Source organism: Scyliorhinus torazame, chromosome 3 (genome assembly GCF_047496885.1).
Source record: "Scyliorhinus torazame isolate Kashiwa2021f chromosome 3, sScyTor2.1, whole genome shotgun sequence".
In the NCBI taxonomy this organism is placed as follows: domain Eukaryota; kingdom Metazoa; phylum Chordata; class Chondrichthyes; order Carcharhiniformes; family Scyliorhinidae; genus Scyliorhinus; species Scyliorhinus torazame.
Genome location: NC_092709.1, coordinates 330,239,007 through 330,257,896, shown reverse-complemented (window position 1 = coordinate 330,257,896; position 18,890 = coordinate 330,239,007). Strand labels below are relative to the sequence as shown.

Sequence of the window (18,890 nt, the reverse complement as noted above, 5' to 3'; positions counted from 1 at the left end):
CAGAGCTATCAAAACAAAGCAAGACGAGAAAAGGAAAATGTGTAGAACATGAAGCCCTGCAGGCCTGATTTCAGTATTGAAGAGGTGAACTGAGGTGGGACTACGTGAGGGAAGGAGGTGCTAATAATGTTACAGAACTAATGAGTGATCCCTTATCCCAGCAGAGGCTGCATTCTCATCAAGTAAGGTGCAGTGGGGCAGGCGACCACTCAGCCCATTGTCTCTGTGCTGGATGGGTGGATGTGCTAGACCTATTATGAATCAAAGAACCAAGGTCAAAACCAGTGGGTGAAGATGGTGTGGGCTGTCAGATCCTCTGCCAGATATAGGAGTTGCACATTGTGACCCAGCTTTGTGAAAACAATTCTGGTGACCCCAGCAATGCATCCTATTATGGCCTCCAATAAGCCAATGGGAAACCGGTAAGTAAGTAATCAGTCATAGTCCACAAAGGACAATAGGCACCTCTTTCCGTTCGAGAGAGACAATTGGTTATACATGGCTGGAGGGGCAAAGCGAAGAGGCAGGCCTCCATGAACTATTTGAGGGCAGCACGGTAGCGCAGTGGTTAGCACAGTTGCTTCACAGCGCCAGGGTCCCAGGTTCGATTCCCCGCTGGGTCACTGTCTGTGCGGAGTCTGTACGTTCTCCCCGTGTGTGCGTGGGTTTTCTCCGGGTGCTCCGGTTTCCTCCCACAGTCCAAAGACGTGCAGGTTAGGTGGATTGGCCATGAGAAATCGCCCTTAGTGTCCAAAAAAGTTAGAAAGGTTACGGGGTTAGGGTGGAAGTGAGGGCTTAAGTGGGTCGGTGCAGACCCGATGGGCCGAATGGCCTCCTTCTGCACTGTACGTTCTATGTTCTCTGTACCACAGCCAGTATGGAGGTTGGACCTGCATAATTGGAATCATTCTGCATTACAGGCCAGCCATCTAGCCAACTGAGCCCCGGGAAAGTCGGACCATATTGTAAATATCCAAAATGCAATTAAAAAAGCAAATGGAATTTTAGCATTTATTGCAAAAGGACTGGAGTGTAAAAGTAGAGAAGTGTTGTTACAATTGAACAGGGTGCTGGTGAGACCACATCTGGAATATTGTGTCCAGCTTTGGTCTCCTTCTTTGAGGAAGGATGTGGAGGCATTGGAGGCAGTTCAGAGGAGGGTCGCCAGATTGATTCCGGGGGTGAAAGGATTGACGCCTGAGGAGAGATTGAACAGTTTGGGCTTATACTCGCTGGAGTTTAGAAGGACGAGAGGGGATCTGATCGAGGCATATAAAATACTAAAAGGGATTGATAAAGTAAAAGTAAACCAAATGTTCCCCCTTGTGGGGCAATCTAGAATGAGAGGTCACAGATATAGGTTGAGAGGCGGTAGATTTAGAACTGAGATGAGGAGGAACTACTCGCAGAGGGTGGTGAATTTGTGGAACTCGCTGCCCCATAGTGCGGTGGAATCTGAATCATTGAATGTTTTCAAGCAAAAGATAGGTAAAGTTTTGATAAAAATGGGTAAAAGGGATGTGGGCAACAGCTGGGAGGTGGATCTGAGACCAGGAGATCAGCCATGATCTGATTAAATGTGGGAGCAGGTTCAAAGGGCTGAATTCCTTACTTCTGCTCCTAATTCCTATGTTCCTGTATTGCCATTGTACCTGCTGACTGGGGTTGCCTACCCGCTCTTAACAAGGTCTCAGGCAGCATATCTACTCGATCTGGTTGCCTTCATATGTGGGGAACCACCAGAATGAGCACGATGTTAACCTGCATCAGCGCTAATTGACTAACCTTCCATGAGAATTCACCTGTGACGAAATAAAATAATCTCTGAGGGGAAAAAACAGTGGGAGTTGGTCTACTGTTCCAATCTCTAACCATGCTCGTGAATGTTTTTGCTCCCTGAGGGAAGTCAGTTTCCAGTGACTTGAGACTGTCTTCAGTCACTGTGGTATCTGACATGCTCCTGGTCGCGAGCTCAGAAAACTCCACTGAGAGCCTTTCTGGAAATGACTTTACCTGCTGGAGCCACTCCCTGCTCCCCGTCGGACTATCCTCGATCTTCAGGAGAGATGCAGATATAACTACAGGAACAGGCCATTTGGCCCATCAGTTCAGGTGATCAGCCTGAAGTAGCAGAATAGTGATACTGTTACTGCACTAGAGGCCTGTGACCTCATGCTCATTGGCCGAAGTAAAACATTTTGCTTCCTTCGAACTCAGCGACAGCTCTGGTCATCTTGGCAGATTACCCGTTTGTTCCTGAGAATTCCATACGGGCACTGCGACTCTAATTTAAGCATTTAAATGATGTTCCTGCTTGTTTTGAATAGGATCATTCGAAAATCGAGAGGGGAAGGCCTTGGATGTGATTCCAACAGGTAATTTCCATCGCGCTACCATTATCCTTTTAACTTTAAAGGTCACAACCGTGTTATGCGTTATTGTGTGTCTACATTTGCAGCTATTTCTGCTGAACAGGACCTTTGCTTAAACCAATTTATTTGGATATTTCCAGCAGTAAGATATACTCCTATTGTGTCACCCATGTCACCTTTGGGAGTCATAAATATCCCACCACCTCATGCCAAACCATCAATGTGCTATATCAATTATTTTCTTACTTCTCATTTGAAACTTGGGCTACTTTGTTTTTACCTCTGGGGTAAGCAGGATGAGCGTCCGTCTTTATCATTATCATGAGTCAGTGCTGAGGAATCCCAACATTGATTCAATTACCAAACACCAACAAAGCACGCACTCTGAGCGAGTGTTCATTCATCACTCAGGAAACCGAACAATGAACAGTCTGATCTCTTGGGTGAACTTACTCTATTGATTCCCAAATGTGCGAGAGTGTGTGCTCGTGAGGGATGTTAGTGACTGTCTGGGGGTCTGTGTGTGTGGGGATGGGGATTTGTTGGGGGTGGGTGGAGAGGTTTGGAGAGGGAGAGAGTCCAAATTTATCCTTCCTCAGTAATGTCTGACACTGAGAGTGAACAATTTTACAAGGGTGTCTATTGTAATGCAATCAAGCAGTGTACAGATCTGAAGGAATACATATTGGGCATTCTTCCCCCCCCCCCCTCCGTCGGGTGGGAGAATCACCGGGGCGCCGCGCGAGTCGCGCCACGCCTTTCCGACCCCCGCACGCGATTCTCCCACCCCCACGAAACCAGCGCCGCGAGAATCGCGCCGGGCCGCTCGGCGATTCTCCGGCCCGGACGGGCCAGGCAGCCGGTGAAAAAAATGCCAGCCCCGCCTGCGCCGTTCTAACCCGCTCTCGGGCCGGCGCGACCTGGGGCTTCAAGGGCCGGGAGCGGCCTGTGGGTGGGGGGGGGGGGGGAGGTTCCCACCCCGTGGAGGCCTTCCGAGTGGCCTGGTGCGCGATCGGGACCCACCGATCGGCGGGCCGGCCTCTCTGTCGGTGGGCCTCCTTTCTTCCGCCGGCGAGCCTGGATCCGTGCGCCATTTTTGTGCGTGTCGGCCTGGGGGAGGACGGCCACCGTGCATGCGCTAGTTGGCGCCGGCCCAACTGCGTATGCGCGGGACCCAAGGTGCCGCGTCTTTTACGCAGCGCCGGGTCTCTGACGCCGTGCCGTGGTCCCGCCCCCGTAAAGTGCGCGACGCCCCTGCTAGCCCCACGGAGGGGGGAGAATAGGGGTCTGGGAACGGGTGCCGATGCCGGAGTAAAACACTCCGGTTTTTACTCCGGCGTCGGCACTTAGACTCCCGTTGGGAGAATCCCGCCCACTATGTCTAACATTATGGGTGCCCGATGGTTAGAATACACAATGGTCAGAATATATCTGAAGTACAGAATTACTAAGGTGTGGGGCGGAATCCAGGTGAGGGATGGGGATGAAAATGCAGTGCGTCATTCAAAGGTCCATTGACTTTGAGGGGTTGGGAAGATCCCACTGGCGAGAGGAGCCGTAAAATTCTTCCCTTGATCTTTTCAGACTCTCTTACCCTAGATACATTTTAGATTTTAGATTGGCCTCTGAGGGAAGTCAGTTTCCTTCTTCTTGACAACCTTCAGTCACTGTGGTATCTGAGTAGGTTCCTGGTAGTCAGCTCAGGATAGTGCATCGAGAACCTTTCTGTAAATGACTTGAAATGGCCCAGAGGTCCAAGTATTGTTTTTCTTTGTTCTTGGGATGTCAGCATCGCGGGCTGGGCCAGCATCTCTGGCCCATCCCTAGTTGCCCTTGAAGTGAGAGGCTTGCTAGGCTACAACACAGGACTATTTGCGTGTTAAACCGTGGAAAAAGCATGTGATAGGCGGAGTGAAGTGAACCAACAACCAACGGATCTGGTCAAAGCTCTGCAGTCCTGTCACACCCAGTCTTGAATGGTGTCAGTCCAGTAAATAATTAATAGGAGGAGGAGACTGCACAAATATTTCCAGCCTCAATCAGGGACAGCCCAGCATTTGTAACCACTTAAGATGGAGATGAGGAGAATTGGATTCCTCAGAGGGCGGTGAGTCTATGGAACTCTCTTTCCCAGAGAGCGGCGGAGGCAGGGCCATTGAATATTTTTCAGACTAGGCTAGATTCTTGATTGACAGGAGAGACAAAAGGCAAAAGAGGTAGGAAGGAATGGAGGCCACAATCAGATCAGCCTTCTTGAATGGTGGAGCAGGCTGGAAGGGCTGAATGGCCTACTCCTGCTCCTAGCTTGTGTGTTTGTATTCCTGGAGACACAAGGGCAATACAGGAAGTCTGGCAACCCCTAGTTACTTTTGGTGAGAGGGAAAAACATTCAAAGGAAAAGTTCCTCTTGGCTTACCTGGCTGTCTCGGCAAGAGAAACGATAAGTGATTGATTGCAATATGGAACCAGCCATAAAATTGAGCCCCTAGGCCCCACTCCCAAGTCACAGGAGGACCCAGGAACTCACAGGAGGACCCAGAATCTCATAGGAGGACCCAGGACCTCACAGGCGGACCCAGGACCTCACAGGAGGACCCAGGATATCACAGGTGGACCCAGGATCTCATGGGAGGACCCAGGCACTGACAGGTGGACCCAGGATCTCACAGATAGCACCCAGGATCGAACAGGAGCACCCAGGATCTCACAGGAGGACCCAGGATATCACAGGCGGACCCAGGATCTCACAGGCAGACCCAGGATCTCACTGGAGGACCGAGGACCTCACAGGCGGACCCAGGACCTCACAGGTTGACCCAGGATCTCACAGGAGGACCCAGGACCTCACAGGAGGTACTCGAGCGCTGACAGGTGGACCCAGGACCTCTCAGGTGGATCCAGGACCTCACAGGAGGACCCAGGTGCTGACAGGAGGACCCAGAACCTCACAAGTGGACCCAGGATCTCACAGGTGGACCCAGGATCTCATGGGAGGACCCAGGCACTGACAGGTGGACCCAGGATCTCACATGAGCACCCAGGATCTCACAGGAGGACCCAGGGGCTCACAGGAGTACCCAGGATATCACAGGAGGACTCAGGCACCTACAGGAGGACACAGGACCTCTCAGGTGGACCCAGGACCTCACAGGAGGACCCAGAACCTCACACGTGGACCCAGGATCTCACAGGTGGACCCAGGATCTCACAGGTGGACCCAGGATCTCATGGGAGGACCCAGGCACTGACAGGTGGACCCAGGATCTCACAGATAGCACCCAGGATCTCACAGGAGCACCCAGTATATCACAGGAGGACCCAGGACCTCACAGGCAGACCCAGGATCTCACAGGAGGACCTAGGTGCTGACAGGAGGACCCAGAACCTCACAAGTGGACCCAGGATCTCACAGGAGGACCCAGGATCTCACAGGAGGACCCAGGCATTGACAGGTGGACCCAGGATCTCACAGACAGCACCCAGGATCTCACAGGAGCACCCAGGATCTCACAGGTGGACCCACGATCTCACAGGAGGACCCAGGCACTGACAGGTGGACCCAAGATCTCACAGATAGCACCCAGGATCGAACAGGAGCACCCAGGATCTCACAGGAGCACTCGGGATCTCACAGGTGGACCCAGGATCTCACAGGCAGACCCAGGCACTGACAGGTGGACCCAGGATCTCACAGATAGCACCCAGGATCTCACAGGAGCACTCGGGATCTCACAGGTGGACCCAGGATCTCATGGGAGGACCCAGGCACTGACAGGTGGACCCAGGATCTCATGGGAGGACCCAGGCACTGACAGGTGGACCCAGGATCTCACAGATAGCACCCAGGATCGAACAGGAGCACCCAGGATCTCACAGGAGGACCCAGGATCTCACAGGCGGACCCAGGATCTCACAGGTGGACCCAGGATCTCACATGAGCACCCAGGATCTCACAGGAGGACCCAGGGGCTCACAGGAGTACCCAGGATATCACAGGAGGACTCAGGCACCTACAGGAGGACACAGGACCTCTCAGGTGGACCCAGGACCTCACAGGAGGACCCAGGTGCTGACAGGAGGACCCAGAACCTCACAAGTGGACCCAGGATCTCACAGGTGGACCCAGGATCTCACAGGCGGACCCAGGATCTCACAGGTGGACCCAGGATCTCACAGGTGGACCCAGGATCCCATGGGAGGACCCATGCACTGACAGGTGGACCCAGGATCTCACAGATAGCACCCAGGATCTCACAGGAGCACCCAGTATATCACAGGAGGACCCAGGACCTCACAGGCAGACCCAGGATCTCACAGGAGGACCTAGGTGCTGACAGGAGGACCCAGAACCTCACAAGTGGACCCAGGATCTCACAGGAGGACCAGGATCTCACAGGAGGACCCATGCATTGACAGGTGGACCCAGGATCTCACAGATAGCACCCAGGATCTCACAGGAGCACCCAGGATCTCACAGGTGGACCCAGGATCTCACAGGAGGACCCAGGCACTGACAGGTGGACCCAGGATCTCACAGATAGCACCCAGGATCTCACAGGTGGACCCAGGATCTCACAGATAGCACCCAGGATCTCACAGGAGCACTCGGGATCTCACAGGTGGACCCAGGATCTCATGGGAGGACCCAGGCACTGACAGGTGGACCCAGGATCTCACAGATAGCACCCAGGATCTCACAGATAGCACCCAGGATCTCACAAGAGGACCCAGGATCTCACAGGCAGACCCAGAATCTCACAGGCAGACCCAGGATCTCACAGGCTAACCCAGGACCTCACAGGAGGACTCAGAACCTCATGGGAGGACCCAGGACCACACAGGAGGACCCAGAATCTCACAGGCAGACCCAGGACCTCACAGGAGGACTCAGAACCTCATGGGAGGACCCAGGACCACACAGGAGGACCCAGAATCTCACAGGCAGACCCAGGATCTCACAGGTGGACCCAGGACCTCACAGGAGGACCCAGGACCTCACAGGAGGACCCAGGACCTCATGGGAGGACCCACGACCACACAGGAGGACCCAGAATCTCACAGGCAGACCCAGGATCTCACAGGTGGACCCAGGACCTCACAGGAGGACCCAGGACCTCACAGGAGGATCCAGGACCTCACAGGAGGATCCAGGACCTCACGGGCACACAATCCTGGCTGGTTCCAGTGTGATTTCTGCTGCTAGCTATTTTCCATTTGGGCTCAGAGTCAGTCCACTCAGGGGCAATGTCACTTTAAACGTACTATTAACACACCAGTGCTGTGCTGCCTGGATTCCTCTAACTGGTGCTAGTTTATCAGATGGGGTGTTAAAACTGAGCCCTTGTCCATCAGCGCAGGCGGTTGTTGAACAATAGTTGGCACCAAGATATCAGTTACTGAGTGGAAGATTGTGACTTCAGGACAACCTGAGGAGAATTATGTTTTTCCGCAGCGACTTGTTGTGACGGGGGATTGACTGCCTGTCAGGTTGGCAGAAGCAGGTATGTTGGTAACTTCCAAAAGGGAATTTAATAAACACTTGAACAGGGAACATTTGCTGGGCCAAAGGCATGGTGTGAGACCAATTAGGCAGTTTTCCAATGAGCAGGCACGATGGGTCGTAGATTCTAATTCCCACTCAGGGACTTGAGCGCTTCATAAGAACATAAGATCACAAGAAATAGGAGCTGGGGTTGGCCATTCAGCCCTTCGAACCTGCTCCGCCATTCAATGGGATCACCTCCGTAGCCCTCTGACGCAGAGAATTTCAAAGATTGGTCAATCGCCGAGTGAAGAAATTTCGTCTCATCTCAATCCTAAATGGACGACCCCTTCTTCCCTTCATCTCGGCTGACATTAAGTTGAAGTAATGAGGGGGTGTTGTCAGATGAGACGGGATGTTAAAATGGAGGCCCTGTCTGGCCTCTTCGGTGGATGTTAAACATCCCGTGGCGCTATTCAAAGAAGAACAGCGGAGGGTGGCAACGGGAAAAACACTTGTGCCCCAATCTCACGACCAAACAACACAATGATCTGGTCGATAATTTCCTTTCTGGTTAAGGGATCCTGCTGAGTGAAAATTGCCTCTGTGCTTCAGATGTCACAACAGCGACTATATTTCATTGGCTGTGAAATGTAGGCTGAGGTCAGGAGAGGTGCTATATGAATGCACGTTCTTTCTTTCACTGTCCAGGGTGGGTTTTATTTTGTATCCTTAACAAACGTATCACCACCAGAACCAGACTGAATTGTCATTCACCTTGTTGCTGTATTTGGCCTCTTGCTGTGTGTAAAGAGCACATCGCAAGTTCAAAGTAATTCATGTCTGTACATGGACTGCTGTGAGAATTAAGTACACGTCATTTATTTTGTGCAATAAGAAAACACTTCAAAACAGTTTGTGGCATCTCCAATCTGACTCCAAACTCATCTTCCATAGCTGATCTCTACTACCGAGAAGGCATCTGCAAGTTCCCCTCCAAAGCCACGCACCGCCCTAACTTGGAAATATACCGCCGTTCCTTCACTGTCGCTGGGTCAAAAAAACTAGAACTCCTTCCGTAACAGCGCCATGAATGTACCTACACCACATGGACTGCAGCGGTTTAAGAAGGTAGATCGCCACCCTCTTCTCAAGGGAAATTAAGGCCGGGCCAAGCCAGCAACACTCACATCCCAAGACTGAACATTTGGCAATAGCAGTCAATTGTTCGTGTGTCATTCAAGGAAATGCCCAGCAGATGGCAGTCACTGTTGAAGGTTCCCGACCCTGTTCATGAGTACAGCTCGTAGCAATGTTGGTGTATTTTATATATATTTGTGTGTAAGATTCTATTAATATGACATATTGGCCCTATACACAATGATGATTTGACCACAGAAGCCAGCATTTGTTCCTTCACCAAGTCGGTTGCTGCCAAATGCATTTGAACCGTGAATATGAATGTTTGGATATGAATGTTTTCTATGAATCGATGATTGAATTTAATCTACTGAATGGATATTGATTTAGCAGCAGGCTTGTGGCCAAGTGGTAATCTTCTCTCCTGCCACACTGTGCTTCTGCAACATTTCTGCTGTGTCTTTGCAAGACCCAGGACAGGTGGACAGGAGTCACAGGTGACAAGGCAGTGGACATGAGATGACAATTGCCCACTTCACCATGCGCCACCAGGCCTCTTTTTAATATTAAAAATGGCTCGAAAGTAGAGCAGATGAACGCCACCCGTCTGTACCGAGAATTTTGTGAAGGGTCTTGGAGGGCTGTCATCCAACCACAGGGGACTTTGGGCAATTAACTGGGTCTTGGCTTCCAGGCCACTGATGAGGGATGCTGGGAAGGGGAAAGTTATGAGCAGCTTGAGTGCAATTTCATGCCTCAAATATTTGTTTTAGTTCTCTCAGAGAATTTTAAACATGGGTTGGAATATTCCAGTCCTCTCTATAGAATCCATAGAATCCCCATAGTGCAGGAGGAGGCCATTCGGCCCATTGAGTTTGCACTGACCTTCCGAAAGAGCACACTACCAAAGCCCACTCCCCTGCAAACCTGTGCATTGATCATGGCCAATCCACCTAACCTGCACATCTTTGGACTGTGGGAGGAAACCGGAGCACCCGGAGGAAACCCACGTAGACACGGGGAGAAAGTGCAAACTCCACACAGTCACCTAGGGCAGGGATTGAAGCCGGGTCTCTGATGTCATGAGGCAACAGTGCTAACTACTGTGCCTCCATGCCATCCGTCCGCGGTGGATTTTCCCACCTTCCGGCCCTGTTGAATTCAATGGAAATTTCCATGGCTCACCTGTCCTGCTGCTGGGGAACCCCACGTCGGCGGGAGGGGGGGTCAACTTCCATGGGACTGGAAGATCCTGCAGATGGGAAGGGCTGGAAAATCCTGCCCATGGTAACAGCAGTATAGCTCACCACAAGACAAAGAAACATGTATATTCATGCAAGTTTAATGAAGGGAATAACACAAATGAACAACACAGTGCATTATCCACATTGACAGCCACATTGCCTTCCCGCTTGACATGTTCCTTCTCTTCAGTCACTAAACTAAATATATTTTTTATTGAGTTTACCTACATGGAGCGTGGTTCTCCGCTCTCATCTGTGGCGAGACCCGTTGTGAGCGAGAACAGAAAATTTGGCGTTCCAGCCAAAACTCCACTCACTTTCACCGTCCCCAGAAATTCCCAGCCGCGAGCGAGGACGGAAGATTCTGGCCTTGGAATCCAGCAAGAATGGAACTGCCTGGTTGCAAACGATCCCAACCATAGGGGCACTGACAGTGTCAACCTTTGTTGTGGAGCCTTCAAACTTTCATTTAAACAGTGCCTTTGTTATGGGAGAGGCATTTTCAGAACCCCAAAATGTATCATGGAGTTCAACCAACCTCCCCCTTTCATGTATTTGTTGCTTTTCCGAGCACACGGCTTGTCCTCTAGGTGTGGGATTACAATTATGGACATGTGGGTTTTTAAACACAAAACAATGTTTATTCTATGAACTCAACTTAACCCTTTTAAATAAACATTGGATCACTTAACACCCCCTTACTTCAAAGATAACCCCGAAAATATTACAACACTAAATAATCCTTCAGTTATTCCTTTCAACATCCATGAGACTTAACACCTTTAAACAGAAACACATCAGGCTAAACCCACAAGGGGCTCGTTTAGCACACTGGGCTTAATCGCTGGCTTTTAAAGCGGACCAAGGCAGGTCAGCAGCACGGTTCAATTCCTGTACCAGCCTCATCAAACAGGTGCCGGAATGTGGCGACTAGGGGCTTTTCACAGTAACTTCATTTGAAGCCTACTTGTGATAATAAGCAATTTTCATTTTCATAAAGGCATTACTATTATGAGTTTAAATCACCCAAATGATCCAGAGATAGTCTTTCATGGCAGAGATCACAGCAGATCCAGCTCACTGCAAACACAGACACTCCCAGGCTCTTTCAAACTGAAACTAAAAACTGCAAAATGGCTGATCTAAAGCCCAGCTCCACCCACACTCTGACATCACTGCATTTCTTAAAGGTACAGTGCTTAAACATCCATTTCTTAAAGGCACTCTCACATGACACCTTTAATGTCGTAAAATGTGCCAAGATGCTTCACAGGAGCGTCCGAAAATTCACACCGAGGCACATAAGGAGATACCAGGGCAGATGACCCAAATGGGTCGATGCTACGGAGTCCCTTAAAGGGGAAGCGAGAGAGTGAGGCAGAGAGATTTGGAGAGTGAATTCCAGAGTTTCGGGCCTAGTCATCTGAAAGTCCAATGGTGGAGTGATTAAAATTAGGGATGAGCCGGGGACAAAAATAGAGGAGTGCTGAGATCACGCAGGATTGCAGGCCTGGAATCTCATTTCAGATACTTCAGCACAGCGTTTAGGTCAACACTGCTCTTTGCTGATGATAACACAGTCCCTAACTCTACTTTCAATTCCTCGAACAATGAAGCAGTTTGTGCCCATATGTTGCAAGACCTGCCATGGGCTGATAAGTGACAGGTAATATTCGTCCCTCACGAGCGACGGGCAATGGCAATCTCCAACAAGAGCCGAACCACCTCTTCTTAACATATAAAGCCATCATCATCATCAAGTTCCCCACCATCAACATCCTGTGGACAGCACTGGTTTGAGTTTAACTGGACCAGTCACATAAATGACTTAGCTATTAGAATCAATCTGAGACTGGATGTTGTGTGATGTGTACCTCACCTCCTGAATCCCTCAAAGCCCACAAGTCAATCCTCTAGGATTATCTGGAGTCTCCATGAACTAAATCCCGTTACCTTCACCATTTGGCGGTTCAGGGGCAGCAGGTGCATGGGAACACCACACGCTCCAACATCCCATCCAAGGCACACATCATCCTGACTTGCCATTATATTGCCAACCTTCTTCACTGCTGGTTCAAAATCCTGGAACTCCCTCCCGATAGCACTGTCCAAGTTCCTTCACCATTGCAGCATTTCAAAGAAGAAAAGCCCACTGTCCACATCCACCCCCTCCTACCCCCAACTTCTCAAAGACAACTAGGGATGGGCAGTAAATGCCAATGACACCCACATCCTGAGAAGAAATTAACAAAAAACAACTCTGGGTGAAGGGTCAAAGAGCGTGGGTCAGGAAGACTGAGGAGGGGGGGAAAGATGACAAGACAAATCAAGGAAAAAAATACCCAGATGACACTGAGTTTTAACTCCAGGGGCCCACAGTTTGAAGGACAGAAGCTCCAGAGTTTGGAGTCTCTTGGGAAGACAGCCAGTGCACTGATGTCACCACAGTTCCCGTTGCCGTCAGCATGGTGGTGCTTTGCAAATTAGACAATAAAACTAACGACATTCCATCCGGGAGAGGGAAGTGGAATCTATTGTCAAATGAGATCACTTACCACATCTGGTGGGTTGGGGGGTAAAATAAATTCCTTGGAGCCAGTCAAAGAACAAAGCCCACTATCCGGGGAGGCGGTGGTACAATGGCATTGTCACTGGACCAGAGAGCCAGGGTAATGCTCTGGGAACATGGGTTCCAATCCCACTATGGCAGGAGGTGAAATTTGAATTCAATAAAAAATCTCGAATTAAAAGTCCAACGATTACCATGAAACCATTGTCAATTGTTAAAAAAAATACATCTGGTTGACTGATGTCCTTTCGGGAAGGAAATCTGTTGTCCTTACCTGGTCTGGTCTACAAATGACGCCAGATCCACAGCAATGTGGTTGACTCTTAAAATGCCACTCAGTTTGAGGGCAATTGTGGCCTGTTCATCAGCAATGTTAGGATCATGCTACTAATTATGCAACACATTTCAGTGAAGCTAAGAAGCCTTACTGGAGTCAGAAAGCTGAACAGACACCTGTTAACAGGCAACGGGTTAAGCATTCTGAAGAGACATTCTCTTGTTGGCCTGAATCTTGTACCTACCCTGTTTTATTGCACGTATACACACCTATCCTGAATCAGCTTCAAAGAGTCACCCTCCTAACGAACCCTTGGGCTCTTGTGCTTTGTGTTGGAGCACATTCTATGAGCTACAGGAAAAGCTAGGGGTTCCTCCTCAGCAAGTGGGTCAAGGAGTTGAACGGTAGGTTTCTAGAAAAATGCATGCATTCTTACAGATTTGGTGCTCAATCACATCCTTGTTTCTAAGTGAACTGAATGGTGTCCGTACAAACGCGGTAGTTTATGCACGATCAATAACCTCAGAAACGGGATTGGAGATAATTGAAGGCTTTAATGTGCTAGGTGTTTCCCCCAGCAGCGCAGGTACAGAAGGAAGCTGCTGGGGCGACACGGGCTCTTATACCCCGCCTTGCAGGGCGGAGCTAACATACAAGCTTATCCAATGGGAACAAGTACATTCTCCACCAATGGTATTCCGGCATTACTAGGTACCGTAATCCTCCTAACACAAACTACCACATTCACCCCCGGTTAAAAAGAGTCTGGCGGGGGTGGTGGCTTCGTATTACAACGTGGTAAAAGTGGTAGAAGTTACAGTTATGAAGGCACCGTAATGCCTCCTTACAGCGTTTTGCCTCATTACATCTCTTAACTATTTACAACAATAATGTACATTTCAAAAGGAAGCAATTAGTCGATTGGGGGCCCTGGTCGTCCTCTGCGATCATCGTAGCCTTGGTGGTGATCCCGGTGGAGGTTCGGGCGTCTGTGACTCCGGGAGCGTGGTTTCGGCTTCTGTGGCACCTTCATCACCCCTAGACGTGGCTGGTGGAATGGCCGACTGACCTGGGAAGGGGGCGGCTGTGGGGTGCGCTGGTGGGCAGGGCCTAGATGGGGCCGGTGGAAGAACCGATCAACCTGGGAAGGGGGCGGCTGTGGGGTGCGCCGGTGGGAGGGAGGGTGGGACTGGTGGCGGGGGTGTGTGTGGGGATCCAGCGGGCGCCAGGTCCCGTAGGGAGACCGTATCCTGTCGGCCGTCGGGGTATGCCACGTAGGCGTACTGAGGGTTAGCGTGGAGGAGACGGACCCTCTCGACCAATGGGTCCGATTTGTGCGCCCGCACGTGTTTTCAGAGCAGGATGGGTCCGGGAGCTGCGAGCCAGGTCGGGAGCGAGGGCCCAGAGGAGGACTTCCTGGGGAAGACAAGGAGACGTTCGTGAGGTGTTTGGTTGGTCGTGGTACACAGCAGTGACCGGATGGAGTGGAGGGCATCCGGGAGGACTTCCTGCCAGTGGGAGACTGGGAGATTCCTGGACCGCAAGGCCAGTAGGACGGTCTTCCAGACCGTTCCGTTCTCCCTCTCTACCTGTCCGTTTCCCCGGGGGTTGTAATTGGTTGTCCTGCTCGAGGCAGTGCCCTTTCTGAGCAGGAATTGACGCAGTTCGTCGCTCATAAAGGAGGACCCCCTATCACTGTGTATGTAGGCGGGGATATCGAACAGCGTAAAGATACTTTGGAGGACTTTTATGACGGTGGTTGCGGTCATGTCGGGGCAGTGGATGGCGAATGGGAACCGGGAGTACTCGTCAATCACGTTCAGGAAGTACGTGTTGCGGTCGGTGGAGGGGAGGGGGCCTTTTAAATCCATTCTGAGGCGTTCAAAGGGACGGGAAGCCTTGATCAGGTGTGCTTTCTCTGGCCTGTAGAAGTGCGGCTTGCACTCCGTGGAGATTTGGCAATTCCTGGTGGCTGTCCTGACCTCCTCGATGGAGTAGGGCAGGTTGCGGGTCTTGATGAAGTGGAAAAATCGAGTGACCCCCGGGTGCCAGAGGTCCTTGTGGAGGGCTCGGAGGCGGTCCACTTGTGCGTTGGCACATGTGCTGCGGGACAGGGCATCAGGAGGCTCGTTTAGCTTCCTGGGACGATACAGGATCTCATAGTTGTAGGTGGAAAGTTCGTTCCTCTGCCGTAAGATCTTGTCATTTTCATCTTGCTCTGCTGTGCATTATCGAACATGAAGGCAACCGACCGTTGGTCAGTAAGGAGACTGAATCTCCTGCCGGCCAGGTAATGCCTCCAATGTCGCACAGCTTCTACTATGGCCTGGGCCTCCCTTTTGACTGATGAATGGCGGATTTCGGAGGCGTGGAGGGTGCATGAGAAGAAGGCCATGGGTCTGCCCGCTTGGTTGAGGGTGGACGCCAGAGCTACGTCGGACGCGTCGCTCTCGACTTGGAAGGGGAGGGAGTCGTCGATGGCGTGCATCGTGGCCTTTGCCATGTCCGCTTTGATGCGGCCGAAGGCCTGGCGGGCCTCTATCGACAGGGGAAAAACTGTGGATTGGATCAGGGGACGGGCCTTGTCCGCATAGTTGGGGACCCACTGGGCATAGTAGTCAAAAATACCTGGGCAGCGCTTCAGGACCTTGGAGCAGTGAGGGAGGGGGAACTCCATAAGGGGGCGCATGCGTTCAGGGTCAGGGTCTATCACTCCATTATGCACTACGTAGCCGAGGATGGCTAGACGGTCGGTGCTGAACATGCATTTATCCTTTTTATACGTCCGGTTAAGGATCTTTGCGGTCTGGTGGAATTTTCGGAGGTTGGTGTCGTGGTCCTGCTGGTCGTGGCTGCAGATGGTGACACTATCGAGGTACGGGAATGTGGCCCGTAAACCGTACCGGTCAAACATTCAGTCCATCTCTTGTTGGAAGAGCGAGACCCCGTTAGTGACACCGAAGGGAATCCTTAAGAAGTGGTAGAGCCGCCCATCTGCTTCGAAGGCAGTGTATTTGCGGTCATTAGTGCGGATGGGGAGCTGATGGTAGGCGGACTTAAGGTCCACCGTGGAGAAGACCTTGTAATGCGCGATCCTGTTTACCAGGTCGGATATGCGGGGGAGAGGGTACACTTCGAGCTGCGTAAACCTGTTGATGGTCTGACTGTAGTCGATGACCATCCTATGCTTCTCCCCGGTCTTTACAACCACTACTTGTGCTCTCCAGGGGCTGTTGCTAGCCTCAATGACACCTTCCTTCAGTAACTGTTGGACCTCTGACCTAATAAAGATCCGATCCTGGGCACCATACCGTCTGCTACTGGTGGCGACGGTTTGCAATCCGGGGTGAGGTTCACAAACAGGGAATGCGAATCGACCTTGAGGGTCACGAGGCTGCAGACAGTGAGGGGGGTATAGGGCCGCCGAATTTGAAAGTCAGACTTTGGAGGTTACACTGAAAATCCAACCCTAGGAGTGTGGCCGCGTAGAGGTGGGGAAGGACGTAGAGTCGATAGTTTTTGAACTCCCTTCCTTAGAATGTGAGGTTAGCTACACAAAACCCCTTGATCTCTACTGAGTGAGATCCGGAGGCCAGGGAGATTTTTTGATTAATGGGGTGGACGTGAGAGAACAGCACATTACCATGTCGGGGTGTATGAAACTCTCTGTGCTCCCAGAGTCGATTAGGCAGGACGTTTCATGCCCATTGATAAGTGACATCGAAACAAACCTGTTGGACTTTAACCTGGTGTTGTAAGACTTCTTACTGTGCTCACCCCAGTCCAATGTCGGCATCTCCACGTCATTGATAAGCACCGTCGTCATAGCAGTCGATAGTGTTCGGGCCGAGACTGGTCCAGAGTCACCGAGGCTGCTCGTGGCAGCAGTTGAATGTTTTCTTCGGGCGGTGTGGGGTCAACCGAGTTGGGGTCCTGGGAGTCCATCCAAGATGGCGTCCATCCAGCCCATTGGTCGCACATGGCTGGGGGTGCACAAAATGGCGGTGCCCATCCATCGCACGTGGCGTCCACGGGACAAGATGGCGGCGCCCAGAGGCCGCATGTGGCCCTGGAGGAGGAAGATGGCGGTGCCCGCTGGCAGCACGGGGACCGTGGAGGGGGTTGTGGTGGTGGTCCGTACTCGCCGCCGGAGACCGCAGCGATCGCCCGGGCCTGGCATACCGCCATGAAGTGGCCCTTTTTATCGCATCCCTTGCAGGTGGATGCACGGGCCGGACAGCGCTGTCGGGGGGTGCTTGGCTTCCCTGCATAAATAGCAGCGGGGCCTCCTGGGGTTGCCAGGCCATCTTGCAGCACAAGCTTGTGGGGGGATGGGAGATGCCTCGGGGTCGGCTGCGGGGGGGGGGGTTCCACGCTGCCCAGGGGGCTGCCGCGCGATTGGGGACGTAAGTGCGGGAGTTTCAGGAGGCCACATCCAGGGAGCTGGCAAGGGCCCGTGCCTCCTCGAGGCTAGTGTCTCTTTCTCCAGCAATCGCTGGCGGATTTGGGAGCACAGCATACCTGCAATGAAAGCATCCCAGATCAAAAGTTTTGCGTGGTCGCTCGCCGATACTTGCGGGCAGCTGCAGTTTCTCCCCAACACCAGGAGCGCACGGTAGAATTCTTCCAGTGATTCCCCATGGATTTGTCGCCTCGTCACTAGCAGACGTCGGGCATAGACCTGGTTTACAGGGCGAATATAATGTTCTTTCAGCAGCTCCATTGCTGCAACGAAATCGTCCGCGTCCTCGATGAGGGTGTAGATTTCTAGGCTCACCCTCGAGTGCAGGACTTGCAGTTTCTGTTCTCCCGTGGGTGTGTTTTCGGCAGTTCCGAAATGCCCGTTGAAACACGCTAGCCAGTGCTTGAAGGTTGCCGCTGAGTTTGCCGCGTGGGGGCTGAGTTGCAGACACTCCGGCATGATTCGGAGCTCCATTCTTTTAAATCTAGCTTATTAAATTGATGCACGATCAATAACCACAGAAACGAGATTGGAGACAATTGAAGGCTTTAATACGCTAGATGTTTCCCTAAGCAGCGCAGGTACAGAAGGAAGCTGCTGGGGCGGCACGGGCTCTTATACCCCGCCTTGCAGGGCGGAGCTAACATACAATGGGAACAAGTACATTCTCCACCAATGGTATTCCGGCATTACTAGATACCGTAATCCTCCTAACACAGACTACCACAGTAGTGCAGGAAGAGATGAAGTCAGCCCCTTCCATTCTGTTGCAATGTTGAGCTCAATCATGGCTGACCTGTGCTTCAACTCCAATTTCCCTCCATACCCCCAAGATTCTGCCCTTGGGTGACTGACGATCTGTGTGGAGTTTACACATTCTCCCCGTGTCTGCGTGGGTTTCCTCCAGGTGCTCTGGTTTCATCTCACAGTCCAGAAATGTGCGAGTTAGGTGGATTGCCCATGCTAAATTGCCCCAAAGTGTCCAAAGATATTCAGGTTAGGTGGGGTTATGGGGTTACGGATGGGGGAGTGGGCCTAGGTAGGGTCGGTGTTCTTGGGAGGGTCAAAACGACACTAAATTTACAGTAATCCCACTTTCTAGCACTTAGTCCATGGTCTTGAATAATATGACATTTCAAGTACTCATCCCACGTACATTTAAAGGTTGTGAGGTTTCCTGACTCACTGGTCTGTAATTCCCTGATTTATTTCTACCACCTTTCTTGAAAAGTGGAACTACATTAGCTGTCCTCCAATCCTCTGGCACCTCCCCTGTGGCCAGAGAGGAATTAAACATTTGGATCACAGCCCCTGTAACTTCCTCCCTTGCCTCCCACACAGCCT

The 18,890-nt window shown here is 51.5% G+C and overlaps 1 protein-coding gene across 2 annotated transcripts in view; it reads right to left on the bottom strand.

The window, feature by feature from the left end:
* Positions 1-18,890, bottom strand: part of gfra4a (GDNF family receptor alpha 4a) — a 261,102-nt gene that overhangs the window by 223,097 nt on the left and 19,115 nt on the right. The gene's annotated exons all lie outside the window — the stretch shown is intronic.